This window comes from Apium graveolens, chromosome 9 (genome assembly GCF_009905375.1).
Source record: "Apium graveolens cultivar Ventura chromosome 9, ASM990537v1, whole genome shotgun sequence".
Taxonomy (NCBI): domain Eukaryota; kingdom Viridiplantae; phylum Streptophyta; class Magnoliopsida; order Apiales; family Apiaceae; genus Apium; species Apium graveolens.
The window spans coordinates 134,395,038-134,413,935 of record NC_133655.1 but is presented as its reverse complement, the minus strand read 5'-3'; the positions used below and the strand labels follow the sequence as shown (position 1 = coordinate 134,413,935).

At 33.2% G+C, this 18,898-nt stretch overlaps 1 long non-coding RNA gene across 1 annotated transcript; it reads left to right on the top strand.

Annotated features, from left to right (window-relative positions):
* Nucleotides 1-15,830: 15,830 nt before the first annotated feature.
* Nucleotides 15,831-18,867, top strand: LOC141682736 (uncharacterized). The gene is made up of 2 exons (XR_012559929.1): nucleotides 15,831-16,023; nucleotides 18,598-18,867. It is a non-coding gene; the product is annotated as an uncharacterized LOC141682736 (long non-coding RNA).
* Nucleotides 18,868-18,898: the final 31 nt, after the last annotated feature.

The following is an 18,898-nucleotide window of genomic DNA, read 5'->3' as shown; positions in this document are numbered from 1 at the left end:
ATAGGTGCATATATATATCGGGATTTAATTAAGTATCTCGTAACTTCATTCTTTCAAATGATATTTCAAAGATTGAATCTATTTAAGTCTTATCTTGTGGTCTCATCTATGGGATGAACTTTTGAAACTAATTATAACTTGAACGGTGGTAGTTCAAGTAGTATTCAGAAAAGATATAAGTATATTGGAGTATCTTGTAACTTCATCTTTTGAACTTATATCTAGTAAATGATTATCTTATGCATATCAAAGATTTTCAGAAAAACGTTGAGACAAGGTTAGATATATGAGATCACCTTGCAACGATATTTTTATACAGTTATAAACTGGAACTCTGTGTATATTATACATGTCAGAGGATTTCAAAGATTGTGAAAAGTATATATATATATATACTGAATATTTTGCGACGTGGTCGCATTAAGATATCAAACTTGGTTCATTTCTTCTTGACCAAGACTTTCATGGGTACTATGAGAATGCTCATATATTGTTAATTATTATACATATTATTTTGGTGAGCTTGTTGCTCACCCTTGCTTTCTTCTTTCATCACACAACAACAGATAGACAAGATGAACTGGATCAAGCTCCCAATTCGTGAGCGGATAGAAAACGTTACGCAGTTTCCTGTAGGCGTTGATGCCGCCGTAGCTGAGGTAGGAACTACCAATAGGTTAGGCTTTCAACTATTGATGAACTAGACTTATGTATATTATGAATTGTAATAATGGCAAAGAATATGTAAATTATTCAGAAACCCTTTTGAGGTGAAATGGTTTATAATTGTGGAATAAAATGACTTGTGTTATTTTTGGTTTTCATCTCTGAGACCATAACTTGTGGTGTGTGTGTATATTGTGGGGTCACAGTACGCAGCAGTTGGTTGATTGTTAAGGTTAAGTATTATTAAGGGAAATGGAACTCGTGACAACCCGAATCCCCGACCCCGGATCTGGGGGTGTTACAGAAATGGTATCAGAGCCAAGCGTTATAAACCTCAGAGATGATGTGGCGTTAAGATAATAAGCTCACTAAGATAATAAGAACTCTTGCCAAGTTCATAGTCGGGCTACCTAACGTAGTACTGACAGTTAAAACCCTTATGGGAACCCTTATAAATATCGTGATAGAAGCGTAGTTCGTTATCATATATGGTAGCGGAACTCCGAACCCTGAGGTTGAGGAGCAACAGCGCGATGATGTTTTATTACTTATTGGAGATCAGATTGTGGATCCGATAGAACGTCCTAACGAGGGACCGAATGATGTTCATATTGAGGATGTAGCGGTTGAGGATGTTATCCTAGAAGGGATTGTTGTTGAATAGAATCCCGTGGAGGATCTTGACAAGAATGAATAAAGGACCACTGATGAATTGATAACCATGGTTAGGGAAACTATCAGAGGTAGGATTGGCCGGTCACTACCGGAGGTTCGTTCAAGTTTGTAAAGATAGTAGCCCCTTTAACGCGGCTTACTCGTAAGACTGAGAAGTTCGAATGGACAGAGAAATGCGAGAACAGCTTTTAAGAACTGAAGCAAAGATTGGTGACGGCCCTTATGATGGCGTTGCCGGATGGAAAAGGAGATTTTGTGATGTGTAGTGACGCTTCGCATAAGGAATTAGGGTGCTTCTTATACAGCACAACAAGGTAATCACGTACGCGTCAAGACAATTAAAGGAATATAAAATTCGATATCCCCACCCATGAGCGTGGGCTCGTGGCAATAGTTTTGCCCTAAAGATTGGAGGCACTACTTGTATGTAGAGAAGTGCGAGATTTACACAAGCCATGAGTGATCTAGTACATTTTAACGCAGAAAGAGCTCAACATGCGCCGGAGGAGGTGGTTAGAGCTAAGCAAGGATTACGATTATGAGATTCTTTATCATCCATGGAAAGCCAAAATGGTGGCTAATGCCCTTAGTATAAAGGAGAGACTCAAGATGATAATGTCCTCGGAAGAGTAGATAAAAGATTTCGAGAAAATGGAAATAGAAGTGAAGGTAACCGGAGCCGGTACCGAAAAGCTGTTTGAGATTGTAATACAGCCCGAATTATTGAAAAAGATCATATTGTGCCAAGAAAAAATTGATGAATGAAGGCAGAGAGCCAATGACTGGAGAAGAGATTAATACCGAGAAAGATGATAAGAGAATAATGAGGTGTTCCTACAGAATTTGGGTTCCAAATGTTCAAGAGCTTAAAGATGAGATCTTAGATGAAAGCTAGTTTGAGGAATAAGATTTAGAGCAAACCCTGAACGTGATAGTCAGGGAGGTCGCCATCAAGATAGAAGGAACCCATTACATAATGAAGTGGAAAATGAGGATTTAAAACATGTAGGATGACCCCGATTATGGGGAGGAGGAGGGAACGTTCAGACTAAGGAAACAGAAGTCGAGTAAGGAAAGGAGACCTGAGACGGTACTCCTATACAACAATTTATGGACCTTTCTAGACAAGACTTAGACTATTATCCCCAACCACCACCCTGAGGAAACAATGTGGTGAGAAATTCTTTCAGGACCTTTAAGTCGCTAAGCTCTCAGAGTTCCAAGGAACAAGCTGACCCAGTCAAGGCAAGAGCCTGGCTAAAGGAAATATAGGAATCATTTGAGATTCTAAATGATTGACGGATCACAAAAGACTGTTTTTGTCACTTACCCTCCTAAGAGAGAGGCCACCCGTTGGTGAAAGGCCAAGAAAGGCACGGAGCCAGAGGTTATAATAAACTGATTAAGGTTCAGACAATTATTTTCGGGAAAGTACTTCCCAAGGTTATGGAGGTAGTGTAAAAGCTTTAGAGCCAGAACAAAGGCGGACAAGTATGATGAATTATGAATCTAAGTTATAAAAGTTGTCAAGATTCGTTTCGAGGACACGAATCCAGAATGACGGGATGTTTGAAATCAATGCTTATGTTGTGTTGGTTCATGTAATGGTTGTAATAGAATGAAAATAAAAGACTAAAAAGGGAAGGAGTATAAAGGGATATAAAGGAAATAGAGTTGAAAAGTGATAAGGGAGTTAGGTATGGGAAACCCTAAGAAACCCTTGCAATAAATATAGAGAAGTGTGTCATCATCAGCATGATGGTGACTGATCATGAGATAAATTCAAGGTTTGAAGGCGTAAGCGATACGTATAATTAATCCCCTTTAAGTTGAGAGTATTCGATGAAACTTTGAGATAGATCGATGGATTAATAAGGAAACACGGATGGACAGAGGAGACATGAAAGCAAGAAATTAGGAAATGGGATGAAGGAAGTGACCTTCAAGAATGTGAAGTGTATGTAACACCTGTGACTTGATACCCAAAAGGGAGACACCAAGTATAGAAGATATCCCAACATTGAGATGACTGTTGAGATAAACAACAAAGATAAATGAGGATTTAGTAAGAAGAAGTTCACGTTGAACACGACCAATATCTTCCAGAACATCCCTGTTATCATTACCAAAGCAGGAAAGAAAAGTGGATAACAGTTGTTATCTTTTGGAGGCCATATGGATTGACCTCAACTTGAATAAGGATACTATTATGAAATTTGGTATAGACTATCGAGGTGGAAATGATTGAATAAGATACCCTTATCAGGGATATATGACTTGATGTATCCATGGAAGGATGCAAGTACCTTTTATGGGTAGAATTAAGGATAAAACCTCGATAACTTGAGATGAACCATGGGGGAATGCATAAAGGTTGGCATTTCACCCTTAATAAGGACATTATGAGTTTGGGTAATACGGAATGAAGGATTAAGGTAACAACAACCTTTAAGAATCAGTGGAGAAATTTTTCAGAAGTATATAGACAATGGTTCTAGTATTAGTAAATGGTATTTTGATATGCCCTATTTCTAGGGAATATAGGAGGAACGATTCAAGGATAACCTTAGAGGTTTTACAAGAAGAAAGGTAATATTCAAAGTTCTGAAGAATAGAAATTTTGATAAAGGAAAAATGGCGTAATTATAATAATGCCAGGTGGGCACATGTTAAACCATAAGAAGTATAGATCGACCCAATGAGGGTCGAGATTGGTGGAAAAAAAAAAGAAGGACCCTAGATAAGAAACGTCTTATGTATGATCGAGAGTCAGTCGTGACAATGTTCACATCTAAAGACTAAGGCAATGACTTATGGAAAAATGGTGATTTTTTTTTCTCAACCAGGACTTAAGAAAAGCATTTTCACATAAGCAGTGATTGAAATGAGGTAGAAAATTTAGTTGAAGGTGGTTAAAATGACATTGATTGTAAGGAAATTTTACTATCAGGAAAGGCCAAAGAGGTGGCCAACACTTTAAGTGTAAGAGGACAATTATCGGTGCTCGTGCCAGAGGAATACAGTGATAATGGTTAATTCCGTGAAGGTTGTATTATGGTGTGAAAGATTGATATTCCTTCTGATGACTGTGCGGTACTCAACCGTAATAGTAGTTTGGTAAAGATTTAATTCATGTAATCGCCGTGAGCGGGCTTTCTATCTTAGAAGGTCCTATCTTGAGATAAGCCAGGAGCATGTTACGAAAGGACTAAATGAACCTTTGAGCTTCATATCTCCCAGTAAAGAAATATGGTTAATAATGGTATTAGCCTGCTATCGTTGCTTTGATTGAAACTCTTCTGCAATTTTATCTGCTTCATGTCATGTATGTACGTCAGGATCAGGAATGTTCTTCACGAATCATGAATGGTGATTATGTTACCTCCTTAGAAGGATTTGATATGATATGAATGGACTCCGTATGGTTAGCTATTAAAACTTCATGGAAAATGAATGACTACAGTAGGTCAACGGTGGGCCATAGTAATGCAGGAATGATTACCGCGAGTAATGAGCCGATTACTTACAACCGTGAGAGTTGTATTGGAATGGATGTTGAGAGTGAGTACCACTAATCGGGTCGTGGTGGTGTATAAGTTATCATTGATAGGCTAATTAAGTCGATTATTTACCTATTGAATACTTATTCCTTCTTATTAATAGAGAGTCGTATTACTATATAAGGAAGGTTGCGGTGCAAGCATAGAATTCTAATAACGATGATATCTAGAATGAAATCCCTTATTCGAGTTTCGATGTCGAGGGAGTTTCAAAGGTGATTGTGTATAAGCTCGAGCAAGAGCATGGGTCCATAGAATGATGGACAGAATATCAAAAATATTTAGGCATGTGAAATACGATGCTATAATGCTTGATGTTGATTTATATACATATATGTTTTGTTCTTCTATGATAAACCTCTATAGTTCAGAGGTAGATTTCAAGCCAGATATTTTGTGGCAGTATATTTTATATATATACAATTCTATTCAATTCGTTCTTTTCTCTCCTTTTCATTTCATATAAGCTGAGAAGAACAACCCTTCCAGAAGGGGAGGTATTTCCGAATGACTATCTATCTGTGTGATAGAAGCCTAGTAGGATATCATCTATTGTTTAATTGCTTTTCAAGTACTAAAGGTTGGCCACCTTCTGTACTAACTATGCAATGTAACAAGTGTTCATGATCATAGTGATCTCTCAATAAATTCTTTTACTTCTATATGAAGGACCAAGCTTTCGAAAATGGAGGCAGCTAGAGATGAAGTGGTACCAGTGCGGTGGTATTCCGATTCTAACGCGTTTGTGATACTAAGGTTGACGCGATTATTAAAAGGTTATAGAACGCTAACGAGCAAAAGTGTAATCAGTATAAAATTTGGTACGGAAGATAGTAGCGATTACGAACTGGAAAAGAATGGGTATTGAGAAGCAAAAGCTATAATGCTAGAAGCTATGATGAGATTCTGTGCAATAGACTTGAAAGAATTTGGAATGATCACTTAATGCGGATTGAGTTTTTTCACGATAATAGATCGTATGTCAAGTATCGAGATGTCGCCTTATGAGATCCTTGAGGGAAGACAATGTCGATCTCCCTTATGTTAGGATGAAGTTGTAGAGCGTAAGATGCTCGTACCAGCAGCGGTCCAAAGAACCAAGGATATAATAGATCTAATCAGAGGACGGCTGGTAGTAGCCCAAGATGGACATAAGAAGTATGTTAATTTGACACAAAAGGACAAAGAATAGGAAGTAGGGGACCTAGTGTTGTTATAGGTATTCCCTTGGAAAGGATGGATGTGGTTCGGAAAGAAAGGAAAGCTAAGCCCACGAATTGTTGGAACCTTGGATATATTAAGTCGTATTAGGAAGTTAGCATATGAGCTAGCCCTACCCCCGAACCTGTAGCAAGTTCATAATGTGTTCCACGTATCAATGTTAAGGAAGTGTAATTCGGATGCTAGACAAATAGGGGCATATGAGGGCATAGGTATGCAACTAGACGTAACCTATATGGAGCAACCAGAAAGGGTTATAGTTTGAAAAGGAACAAGTGCTTAGGAGAACAATTATCAAATCTACTATTGAATGATCATTTTGTATAAGGTGTTTTTTATCATCAAGTCCTCCTAAATTTATGCCTATAATTCTAGTAGACACAAATTGGGGGAGATTATTCGGAATATGTTGTAGGCTTGATGATATTTCACCAAAACACCTTGGTAGATTTAATTAAGTGTATTTGTAACTTTCAACGGATAATCTTCTTTGTCATCCGTTGAAAGAGTAGCTTATGTTTAAATAAGTTTTTGTACCACATTCTTGTATACTGTAATGTCTTATAGAATTAGAGGTTGTAGGATATTTTAAGTCATGTTGACTACTATAATGATATGCAAAATAGGTTGCCTAATTGTAAATATTTGATATCTTGTAATTTTGCATAAATGAAATTGTGTCAACTGCTATTGAAATACTTTCAATGGATAATTCTATAAGGCTTCGACGGATAACTCAAGATACTCTCAACGGATGATCTAATAGAGACTCAACGGATAATCTACAAAATCTCGATGGATAACAAATTAAATATCAGTTGAGAGTGACTTGACAGTCACATGGATTGATTGTATGTGAAAGGAATATGGCAGCCTATTTGTAGGTTTATGATAACAAAGAAGCATTTTCATTTTCTTGCCTACTTGAAGAAATACAAAGATGCTGGATAGAGAGATGAAGAAACTTGTGATTAGACTTATACATTTTTGTTTTATATGTTTATCTTTTTCATATGTAACTTGGTGATATATAAACCAAGTATAGCAAGTAGATTAATTTTTTTCGATTGAACTGAGAAATAGAAAAGGCTACATCTGTTAGGAATTTCTCTATTCTTTCTTTATAACTTTACTTGTATGCAGTTGTGTGCATTCTTGCATTACAGAGTTCTTGTAATGCCCCCAAATCCGGGGTCAGAGGATTTGGTCGTCACTATGAAACCTCAATCCAAAATAACTTGTTGAATCAATAAATAAATGACAGCAGAAAATATTTATCATTTATGACACCAAACTAATCCAAGATCTTTTAAGGTTACAGTTCTAGAAACAAGAATTCCAAATTCCACCAATAAATTTTTCACTTTCTTTTAAAACTCTTTTCAATAATTTACAAACTCCAAAACTAAATCCAATAGTATAACTTCGAAAAAAAGTATACTTGTCCCAGCTATACAATACACAACTATAATATAATATAATATAAACAATTTTACATAACATAACTTACACTAGTCCGCAAACCCTGGACTAGCCACCTTTCAAAAGCTTCTTCCTTTTCTTTCTTGAATTACGTAGCTAAACAGCGCAAGATAATCCTTACTGGAGGTTAAATTTAAAAACAGGCAAGTATGAGCGAAAGAAATGCTTAGCAAGTTCATTATAGCATATATAAGGTCTTTTAATATAAAAACCAACATCTGCAATAGCGTAAAATATTTTAAAATCATAATTGCTGAAACAAAAAATTTGTTAAGGAAACCCAGAATTGATTCCCTAATTGTATTAAAACCTTTTTTGATGTTTCCGAGCGAAAATTCTTCAACAATATTTTGAATCTCAACGAGAATAAAACTCATAAAACAGTGTTTACGGAAATATCATAAACAACAATAACATGAAACAATAATTATGGATTGAATTATAAACTTTTTTGAAACCGAACCCGTGATATTAATACATATTTTGTTGTCATATCAAATTAGATATCAATACGAACTTTGATGGCCACAACATCCCATACTGAAGTCAACATCAATCATCTATACTAATACCACCTTTGATATTTAACAACAACCTAAATATCCAAATCAAGCAGAAACTGAATCAAAACTGCATTTCACCTTTTATCCAAAACCAAAGAACTTGATAAATCAAAAATGATATAATAATTTAGATTGGAATCTTTTTCCAACGGACGTACTATCACATGTTGATCAGCCCGTGTGATAGCATTGGGTCATGATTCGTAGAAACATGTCCCAAAATACGAGTACTCAAATAAAAAGGCAATATATTTGCTTGTGGCATAGTTTGTATTATAAAAATTTCATATAATACATGGCCCTCCGTTGGACCGTCCGCCCTGGTCGCTTACGCATTCATCCAATCTTAAAACCTTATTGAAAAGGGTCATAATAATCGACACCCGAAATAATTTTGTTCCCCCATTCACTTGGGCAGGAATACTCACAACCAAATCATTTTTCTCAAAATATAAAACATTTATAAATCCATTAATTTGATAAGTAAAATCACTGAGATATTTTGAACATTAAGTAGCAGAAGAGTATTTGCATAATAAGCATTTAATTCAGCGATATGTAAAATATTATCTATTCTGAACTGAGAATAGGAAAGTAATACTTACATAATCATAAGCAGTTGGATATGAAAAATATTGAACTATTCTGGAATTAGAATAGCGTAGAAACTTGTATAATAGGGTTCAAAATAGACATCACTTGAAAGATAAGTGAAGATAGGGATACTTGTCTTTGGGTTTTTAACAGTTAGTCACACCCGCAATAAAACACTTATCTCAGTTTGGCATCTCATGACCTCACTGTCCTTCTATTTTGACAACTCACCGATATGTTGTTCCTGCGATTGCTAGAAGCCATATATCCAATACCATTCCATTTTATTCTTTCCAATGTCTAGTCCTGATCAATTCGAACGATCCGCATCTATAATTAAAAGATATAACTTTAATCGTCTAAACGATAATTACTCGACGAACTACACGTCAAAACCCTATCGTTTGCCCATACGATAGCCCACACATACTTATAATAGTCAAATACAGGACCCTTGACCCACGTACACACGTAATTCACATACCACGTAAACACATAACTCACATATCACATAATTCATATCACTATGCCTCGGTTCATCAAAAGGTTCGACTCGGTACGTTTAAAACTAAAATTGGGTCAAAATACGTCTTTTTGGTAAATACGCGACTCAGAATTAACTTGCAAAACAAGAGAACTTTTGAAAAAAAGGATTTTGGTCTCGAAAGTATTTTTAATGAAAGCGAAATATTTTTCTAAGTCTAGACGCGTTCGTTTCGTATTAAACGGACAAACAGTCTATTTATTATGAATAAAATAAAAATAAATAGGAATAAATCAATTAATGATAATAATAATTAATTGTTAGATACCCAAATATAAATTTTAAAAGCTCATAAATAATTTTTAGGAATTATTTGAATTAATTATAAATAATTTACATTTATTTAACTATTTATAAATAAAATTAATTAATTAAATGATTTAATCAATTAACCAATTAATTAAATCCATAAATAATTAACTAAAATAAATTATAAATAATTAAATTAAATTAGATTTTTGGAAATAATGAAAAAATTAAAAAAAAATTGGAATTAAAACAATTCAGTTAATTATTAAAATAATTAACCAAATTTAATTTTGAATTAAAATAAAATTTTTGAGTTTAAACTAGGATTATTGATTTATTTTTACAAATAAATCACACAAACACTTTACTGTAATTAAGTTTGGGGAGAAATCGATCAAACCCGGGTCATTATACTAGGTCATCAGGAACAGAACCGGGTTCAGGTTGAACACCAGCCGGTTTCTGGAACGAGCCCGAATCCCGGCGTGTTCCGGCGAGCTTGATTTCTTAGCCAAAATCGATCTGTTTGCTTCAGTTTTCAGTCTCAATCGCACAATCAACAACCTGGCAACTCAGTATTAATAGCAACAGCAGCAATTAACCAATAACAAGTCATCTCCGATCAAAATTGAAGCACGCCTGCGGAAAAATCCAGCCAAACATCGAACCTACACGTTTTTATATCAAATTGAACAGTTAATATGTCAAAATGATGATGGGAATACGTATAGTCTATTCATGTCATCAAATATAATAGCCCAGTCAAGAACAATTCAAAAATTTGAAAAATAAAAATAATAAAACTCAAGAACTCGACTTAGATGAAATTGAACACAAATATTCAATATTTATACGTGAATTGATTCTCCTGAACATTTTAAAGCGATTCCTAACATCCAAATCAACTAAAATTTTCTCAAATAGAAATCCCCAAATTCGGATCAAGAACCCTAAATTACGAAATTAATAAATTACCTATCGTTTGAAAGACTTGATGCCATAAACAGAAAGAGCATAAAAATCTGAGCATTTTGGTTACTCATACTTCAAAAACTGAGATCCGCATCATTTTCAATTTGAGCTTTGATTCCCAGAAAACTCAAGAACTCCAAGAACATATTTTAGAGAATTATGCTATTTTCTGAAAAATAAAAATATATATATGATTTTTAATAATAATTATTAATAAATGCAAATCTATTTATACTTACAAAAAAATACCCCTAAAATTATTTGGGGCCTAATTATATCATTTAATGAAAGTAATTAGCCCAAAGTTAATAATTAACGGGGAATAATTTTTAATCCAATAAATACAAAAATAATGTCAAATTTTCTCAAAAATTATGAATAATTCTAAAATACAAAAATATTAAATATTTGAAAGTCCCACGATTTTCTAAAATGATAATACAAATTTTGTGGGTTTTGACGTCCCGATGGGGTCCCGGTCCCTTGATTTTTGAGAAACCGAAATATTTTCTAAATTAACAGAAAACCCCGAAAACATATAAAATGCATGCAAACGCACATAAAACGAGATAAAACGAGTACCTCGATAAAGACGTTAATAAACACGCGTCCAGATTGCGGATCAATTCATATAAATGCATTTTAAACACGAAACGAGTATCCGAAAAATACTTTGGTCCTTACGGGACCACACACAACTCTATCGCATGTTAATTCATGGTTAGACATACTTTTAAATATTATTAAACACGAAATAATTTATTTAACACGTGACAAAATAGCCGTAAAATATTATTTTTAATATTTTTCAACCTCACCCCATACCCGGGTGAACATAGGTAAAATACCAAAGAATATTTCTGACACAGATATAATATTGAGGCGAGTAAAATATCCACTCAATCCCCAAAATTGGAAAATTACACTCAATTTTACCGATATCATTAAAACGATCGACTTTCAGATAACATTTGAAAATAGTAAAAGTGTCTAAATACTTTTACAATACAAAAAGGGATTGACACGAGCTATCAATTAGCACATTAGTCCAATTAAAGACACAAACCCACGAAACAGGAATAAAATATCCACCATTTTATTCTTTCTAAATCATAAAAGCACATATATATTCAAATAATAATAATATTAATTCTGAAAAATACAGGATATTATAGTTCTCAATCAATATATATCTCTGGTGGAAAAGATCAATCCACCGGAAAGTTTTTAAATCCTTGTATTTAATTACTTTGTGTCTTGAATACATATATATTTCATTTCCGCACACTTGCATATTCAAACACAGATATATTTTGGTAAAGAGTTTTCTTAATTTCCAAAAGAAACCAAGAATTACATTAAACCCCCATTCTGTAATTCTATTGTTAGATTGTTAGGGAATAACAGAGATGCAAGATTCTCTTCCAGATTTTGAAAAGGTTTTCAGGAATGGTTAGGAACGAGATTAAACATGAGTACAGCTTACCATCCCCAGATCGACGTACAAAGCAAGATAACTATTCAAATGATTGAAGATATGTTAAGGGCTCGTCTCTTGGATTTTAAAGGAAATTGGGATGATCATTTACCGTTAGTTGAGTTTGCTTACAATAATAGTTTTCATTCGAGTATAGGAATGGCTCCGTTTGAAGCTCTCTATGGTAGGAAATGCAGATTTCAAGTGTGTTGGGAAGAAGGGAAGAAGTGGGAGAAAGAAAGATATATGGACCTGAGTTGATTCAACAAACCACACAATCCATTGAGAAAATTAAGAAACGATTAATAGCCGTCCAAGATCGTAAAAAGAAATATGTTAATTTAGCAAGAAAACATAATGAATTTGAGATTGGAGATAAAGTTTTACTTAAGGTATCACCTTGGAAAGGAGTTATGAGGTTCGGGAAGAAAGGAAAACTAAGTCTTAGATATATTGGTTCATTTGAGATTTTAAAGAAAGTTGGAGTTGTATCATATCAATTAACACTGGCATCAGATCTTCAGTACATCCACGATGTGTTTCATATTTCAGTTTAAAGGCTTACCATCCTGATAATCATAACGTACTTGCCTACGAGCCAATAAAGGTTCATCCATATTTGACATATGAGGAACAACCTATACAGATTGTAGACAATAAGGTTTGAAAGTTAAAGCATAACGAAATCAATTTGGTTAAGATAATCCGGATAAATCATTTGATAGATGAGGCTACTTGGGAACCCGAGGAAGAGATGTGAAAGAATCAGCCCTCACTTTTCTCTAACTGTGCTGATTCCGAAGACGGAATTCTTTGGGGGAAGATTGTAACGCCCGCGAAATTTTAAGTAACTGAATTATTATATTGCTCTATCTCAAAAATTTAAATCGTTAGTATTAATTATTAGAATGCTTGTTATTGTAAACATAGGGAACACGAGTCAGAATTTCTACTATTTCATACGACCTACTATTATAATTGAGAGCATCGAAAGTTATTATTTTAAAATAGTACTATTACAAATTTTGTTTTGATTAAATCTAGTCACTATTATGCATTCTTCGGTAATTTATATTGGGCGTGTTGCTAATTTATTTAAGTGATTGTTATTTTTATATCGGAAAATTTTATTATTCTATTATTTTTCAAATATTAAAATTTTGTACTCCCTCCGTCCCACTCATTTCTTTACATACTTTTTTCTTATGCTTAACACACATTTTAAGGCTACTATAAAGTATAGTTCTATAATTTATTTTTAAAATTTTCTTTTTCTTTATAAAAATATTAACATTATATTTTTATTTAGGGAACCATACTTTACGGGAGTCTTAAAATACGTGTCGATCCCCCGTACCCCCATGTAAAGAACCTGGAGGGACTAAGGGAGTACTATATAATATTTTATTGGATTTGATATATTTTATTAAGTTTATTTCCATTTTGTTGTTTAATTGGAAATAAGGATCGAATAACTAATATTTAAATTACTGAGTATTTCCAATTTAGTGCTTTACTTCATTTATTATTTCATATACTAGGCAACATAAATGTTAAGATGTAGTATAATTATTTTTAAATTATATGTAGGAGTAAATGTCTTCCTAGTTAATATACTCTTGTAAATAATAATATTTACCATTATAGAAATGTTGAGATGATTCTAGAGGAGTAGAGATAAATCATAAATTATTATTTTGGCAATAAAATCTCCTATACAAATATTTGGAAACTCCACCTTCCCTTTCGCTCCCAAATTTCTAAATTAGCACACCACTAAGTTATGACTATCTATGTATATAAATATTTGGAGTTATTAAGGTAGATTATAAGGGTAATTAAAACTTTGGAAGAAGATCAAGTTGGGTTGGAGTTTTTGTAAGAAAGATTAGAGGAGTAATTAAAGTTTGGGAAGAAGATCAAATTGGGTTGACTCTCTCTCTACGTATGTGTTTAAAAGTACTATTTGACTAAAATAATATTAACGGCCAAATATAGGGACCGGAATTTTTTTCTCTTTTTCAAACCAATCAGATTAAAATTTCAGAGAGATGGATCGGGCTGCAGTTACAACGTCATGTATGGATATGTCAATTATGCACGAAAGTGATGATAATACGACTTATATCGGGTCGGGTAATTTTGGGATTGCGAGGGGTTATGAGAGATTAACAAACCAAAAAGTCAACTCTGATGGAGAAAGCGAGTCAGCTTTGGATTAGTCTATTCAGTATCCATTCCTCTGTTTATTCTGTAATAAAAAGTATATGGGTTGTGTGTATTGACTCCACAATCCAAGGTATAATTCGATTGTAAAATCTCAGGAATAACTCCCTCTATTTCGATGATTGTTATATGATTGTTGTTATATTATTGTTTCTGTATTCGCTTGGTTGCATATCTTCAAACCCTATTACTCGTGTAAGTTATTTACATGTTCTTTTTCTGTTTAGTTCCAGTGAATTTTATGAATCTTTTAATAGATCAATTTTGTAACATGATTTTCATGTCTCACTCTTGTATTACCTAACGATGCTTTAACATAGTTGTAATTGTCACTTATAGCATGTGCCTTCGACAATAGTGTTTTTCTTAAACTTCTAATTCTCCTTCATGTGCTTTAGTTATTTTGATTAATTTTATAGAAAAATTACTTTGGTGTCAGGGGATTAATTGGTTAGAATTTATGACGAATGTTTAATTACGTAATAAAATTTACTGTGATTTGGCATGATATGTACTTTAGTTGTTTTATAGAGCTTTACGCTAAAGAATGAGTTCATATTTACTTGGTTTTCATATTTATTTTAAATTTGGAGCATAATTAGTTTAATAATTGAGATCTGAATTTTTGAAATGCAATATTGGGTTTAGCAATAGGCAGGCGTAATTATCGCACGCTTAAGTAGGATCAGTTAGTCCTAACTGATTAATGCTAATTTAATGATAAGAGTGAGAAATAAGTTTAATATTAGCGTAACATTTTATGCCTAACTGGTCATTTTTTTCATTTATGACCTTTAACTGTTTCTACCGTTACAAAACTCATTTTCTATAATTATGCTAGTATTTAAAAGAGTTCCCATATTTGTAAGATTTTAATTTCAATTAATGCTCTCATTTGTTATTTGTTTCAGGTTTAATTTTACATCAGTTTAGGTCCATAATTGTAGCACATATTTATTATATAATGTTATTTTTGTTTATTTTCCAAATTAACTATAATTTTGCAGTACAATAAATGTGATTAATGCTTTAATGTTCTTTGAAGAGTTTTAATTTTTAATCACCTTTATTGCTTACTAAAACTTCCTCTATGATGACGTATTTTTTGGTATTTTAATCACATTTTATAGTACCAATTTTTTGGTTAATATATAATTTCTTGTGTGTCATAAATGATTTCGGATTAATGGGGCCATGACAGTGGGCATTTTTGTGTCTTCAAGGAGATAATATTTACCGTTGATGGTAATTGTTATGATGAATACCATATAAGTTTTGTTATGACGTTGGACATACTTTAATCCTCAAATTTACTGTTCTCTCTATTATTATAGTATAATTTATCATTATTCAGATTATATCTAACCAATGAACCTTTTTCCTTTGGTTAGATGTTCATCTTTCGTGTAATATATTATATAGCTTTTAAGTTTTTTCTAGATTTTTATATATAACTATATAAATTGTAGTTTTTTATTTATACCGAAAAGTTAGTATATTTAATTGTTATGATAATTAAGACTAATTAATTATTTCACTTGTATGGGGTTTGCAGGCTTGTTTCGGAGAAACATCACTTGACATTCATGGGTTTTCTTTTTTCGATCATTAAAGATTTATTATCTAAATATTCGAAGATATATTTATATATCTTTTAGTTAGAGAATAAACTTTTTTGAAAGAAAGAAATCCGTGAACCAGACATTATATCTTGATACAATTCATCTATGTACACCTGACAAAAAAAAGTAGTTAGTATTTAAGACTTTTCGTAACTCATCCTCCTTATAAAAGGTATTGACTCTTTCCTTTTTGTATCTAATTGATAGTAGCATTTAATATTATCTCTCTTTCTAATTCATATTTATGAGGTTTAATTGCTATATGTAGAGTTTTATATAGATACTTGATTTGGGATAGCTTGATAAAGTAGAATAATCGAATATGTGTAATGATTATTTTTCAGAATTTGTACAATATTAATTTCTGTTGGGTTAAATATAGAAATTGGGTTATCCATGGGTATTTTCCCCAATTCAAAAAAAAGTTACGCTTGAAATGGGGAATTTTGTGTTTGTTGTTTAGTAGTGGTAATTGTTGGTAGAGTTGGTTTGTTCATGGAATGAGGAGTGTGGGTCAGAGTGGAAATTAACGATTTGTGATCGGAGATGGGTGAACCATCACCGCAGCGGACGCCGCCATCGTTGATGGTGGTGGTGGTGGTTTTGTGCGGGCAGCTGCTAAATGAAGGGTGGGGGGTTCGATGCTGGAGAAATTGGAGGGGAAAATGGAGTAAGAAAGTGGTGATTGATGTGTGTGTTTTGTGTGAGTTGTGTGTGTTAGTGGTGGCCGAAAAACGGTGAAGCCATCACCGACGATGGTGGTGGCATTGTTCTTCTAGAATCGAGCGAGAGAAGGAGGGAGGGGGAGAAAGGAAGAGAGAGAGAGAGAGGGGGGGGAGAGAGAGAGGGGGGAGGAGGAAAGGAGAGAGAGAGAGAGGGAGAGGGAGAGGGAGAGGGAGAGAGAGAGAGAGAGAGAGAGAGAGAGAGAGAGTAAATCAGAGTTTGACCGGAATTTGGCTTCCAATTCGAATTTAGCAAAACGACGGTTGGGATAGGGTAATAGATCGGGGAATGGGTAATTGAAATCGGGTAAGAAAATGAGTTTTGGAAGTGGATGGAAGTTGGTCGGACCACCGCCGGATGGTAGATGCCGCATGTGGCCGCCACGGTCGTCGTTGAGCAGTGGGTTGGGTGATGAAAGAGAAATGTGGTGAGGAGTTGAGTGTATTTTGATTTAATATTGAATTGTATTTAAATTGTATTGCTGATGTATTCTGAGTTATTTTAATTGTATAATAAATGTATTTTAAAGTTATTTTGTTTTATTTGGATTGTGTATTAGTTGTATTGAAAGAGTAGTTTAAGTATCTATGAGATGTATCAAAATAATATTATTGTGTGCTCTGAATTTAATAAAAGAGATTAAAAGTGGAGTTAAATTATAGTTGGTAAGTCAAACTTTGAAAATTTTAACGGATAAGAGGAATACTAAATTCAAAAGAATTATAATATTATCTTTGGTTTTAAATGGATAATTGATTTATTAATAAATGAATAGATAATCGAAAATATATTGTGTAAAGTGGGAGAATTAAATAATAATTATTGTATCAATAAATATAATGAGATAATAATACAATTGACTTTAGACCATTAAAATAACCTAACTAATTTATTTTTAAGCATCGAATATTCTTTTGACAAATAAAAGTTCAATTAAGTTTTCATAAATATCGAATTATGAGTTTAATAGCATTTTGAGAAGAATAAACTATTGCATTGATAAATATTAATATAGCATTTTGACTGTTGGTAATTATTGTGAATATTCTGATATGAAATTTGAATTTATTATTTGCTATTAATATATCTCATATATCTCGAAACATTACCTAATTCGATCACTTCTTGTTTGAAGTCCTTATGTTTATCGATACAGTTAATTTTATTTCTTTACACGACTGCACCATTGTTCAAGACATTTAATTCATTTTGGATCGGACGTATATAAAGTTCCTATATTCGCCTAATTATTTCCAAATAATAAATTGATTCATCATTTAGATCGATTAATTCTTTTTCTATGTAAATAATCTTTAATATCAATTCATTGAACCCTTTCAAGATTTTTGATCAATAAATTGATTATCTTTTACTTTCATAGAAATTCTTCATTTCGAACTTTTCAATATCTTGAACTATTCGAGTTGGTAATTGATATGATTATTCTCATTATTTCGAGATAATCACAGTGTTTGGAACGTATCGACATATCGTCCATGACGATACCAAATTATTCTTAAATAGTGACTGGTTCATTATTCGATCCAAAAATATGTGAAGTGAGAATTGAATCGGGATGTGTTCATATATACTGGTCAATGTGGGGTTTGGCCCACGATATTTATTGTGACAGTCCGATATATGAACATGTTATTCAGCTTAAGTGCAACCGAGGGTTAAGACGTTAACCCTTTTTTTTATGCTAGCAAGTGTGTGTTAGGCGTTCTTACGACGAGCCGTGATCGGGTGAGCGTAAGACACGCAGGAGTATGATACAGTGTGGTAGTGGATCGCATCACTGATGTACCAGGATGGGAAAATGACCAGTTAAATCTTGAATCAGGTGGTGAAGTGCCAGACAAGTGTTCTATTATAATTTGTGATGTGTTGTTGAATATTTATTGTTAAATTTAAATCTTTATTGCTCTTGGTACCCATTTCTTATTATTATTGTGAAATTTGATCATCTGTACTTGTTGAACACTCGGTTGCTCACTCTTACTATTCTTATATTCTCAAACAGTGAAGAACGAAAAGGATGACCCGTATTATCGGGAATTGCAATGGAAAGGAAAAGAACATGTTCGTAGTGGAAGTGTTTAGCCATATATCTATCATTTATTATATGTAATAAAGTATTATGAATTTTTAAAGACGTGTGCCTTATCTTTCAAACTTGTAATAGAATTCTGTTATGGGTGTAATAAACAGGTAAGTTTGGCGACTAGATCCTGAGATATGTGGAGTGGCGTCAACAATGAATGTTATATTATATTATGATTTATAATGTTAATACAGGTGTGTTAAGCATGGTACAGTGATGA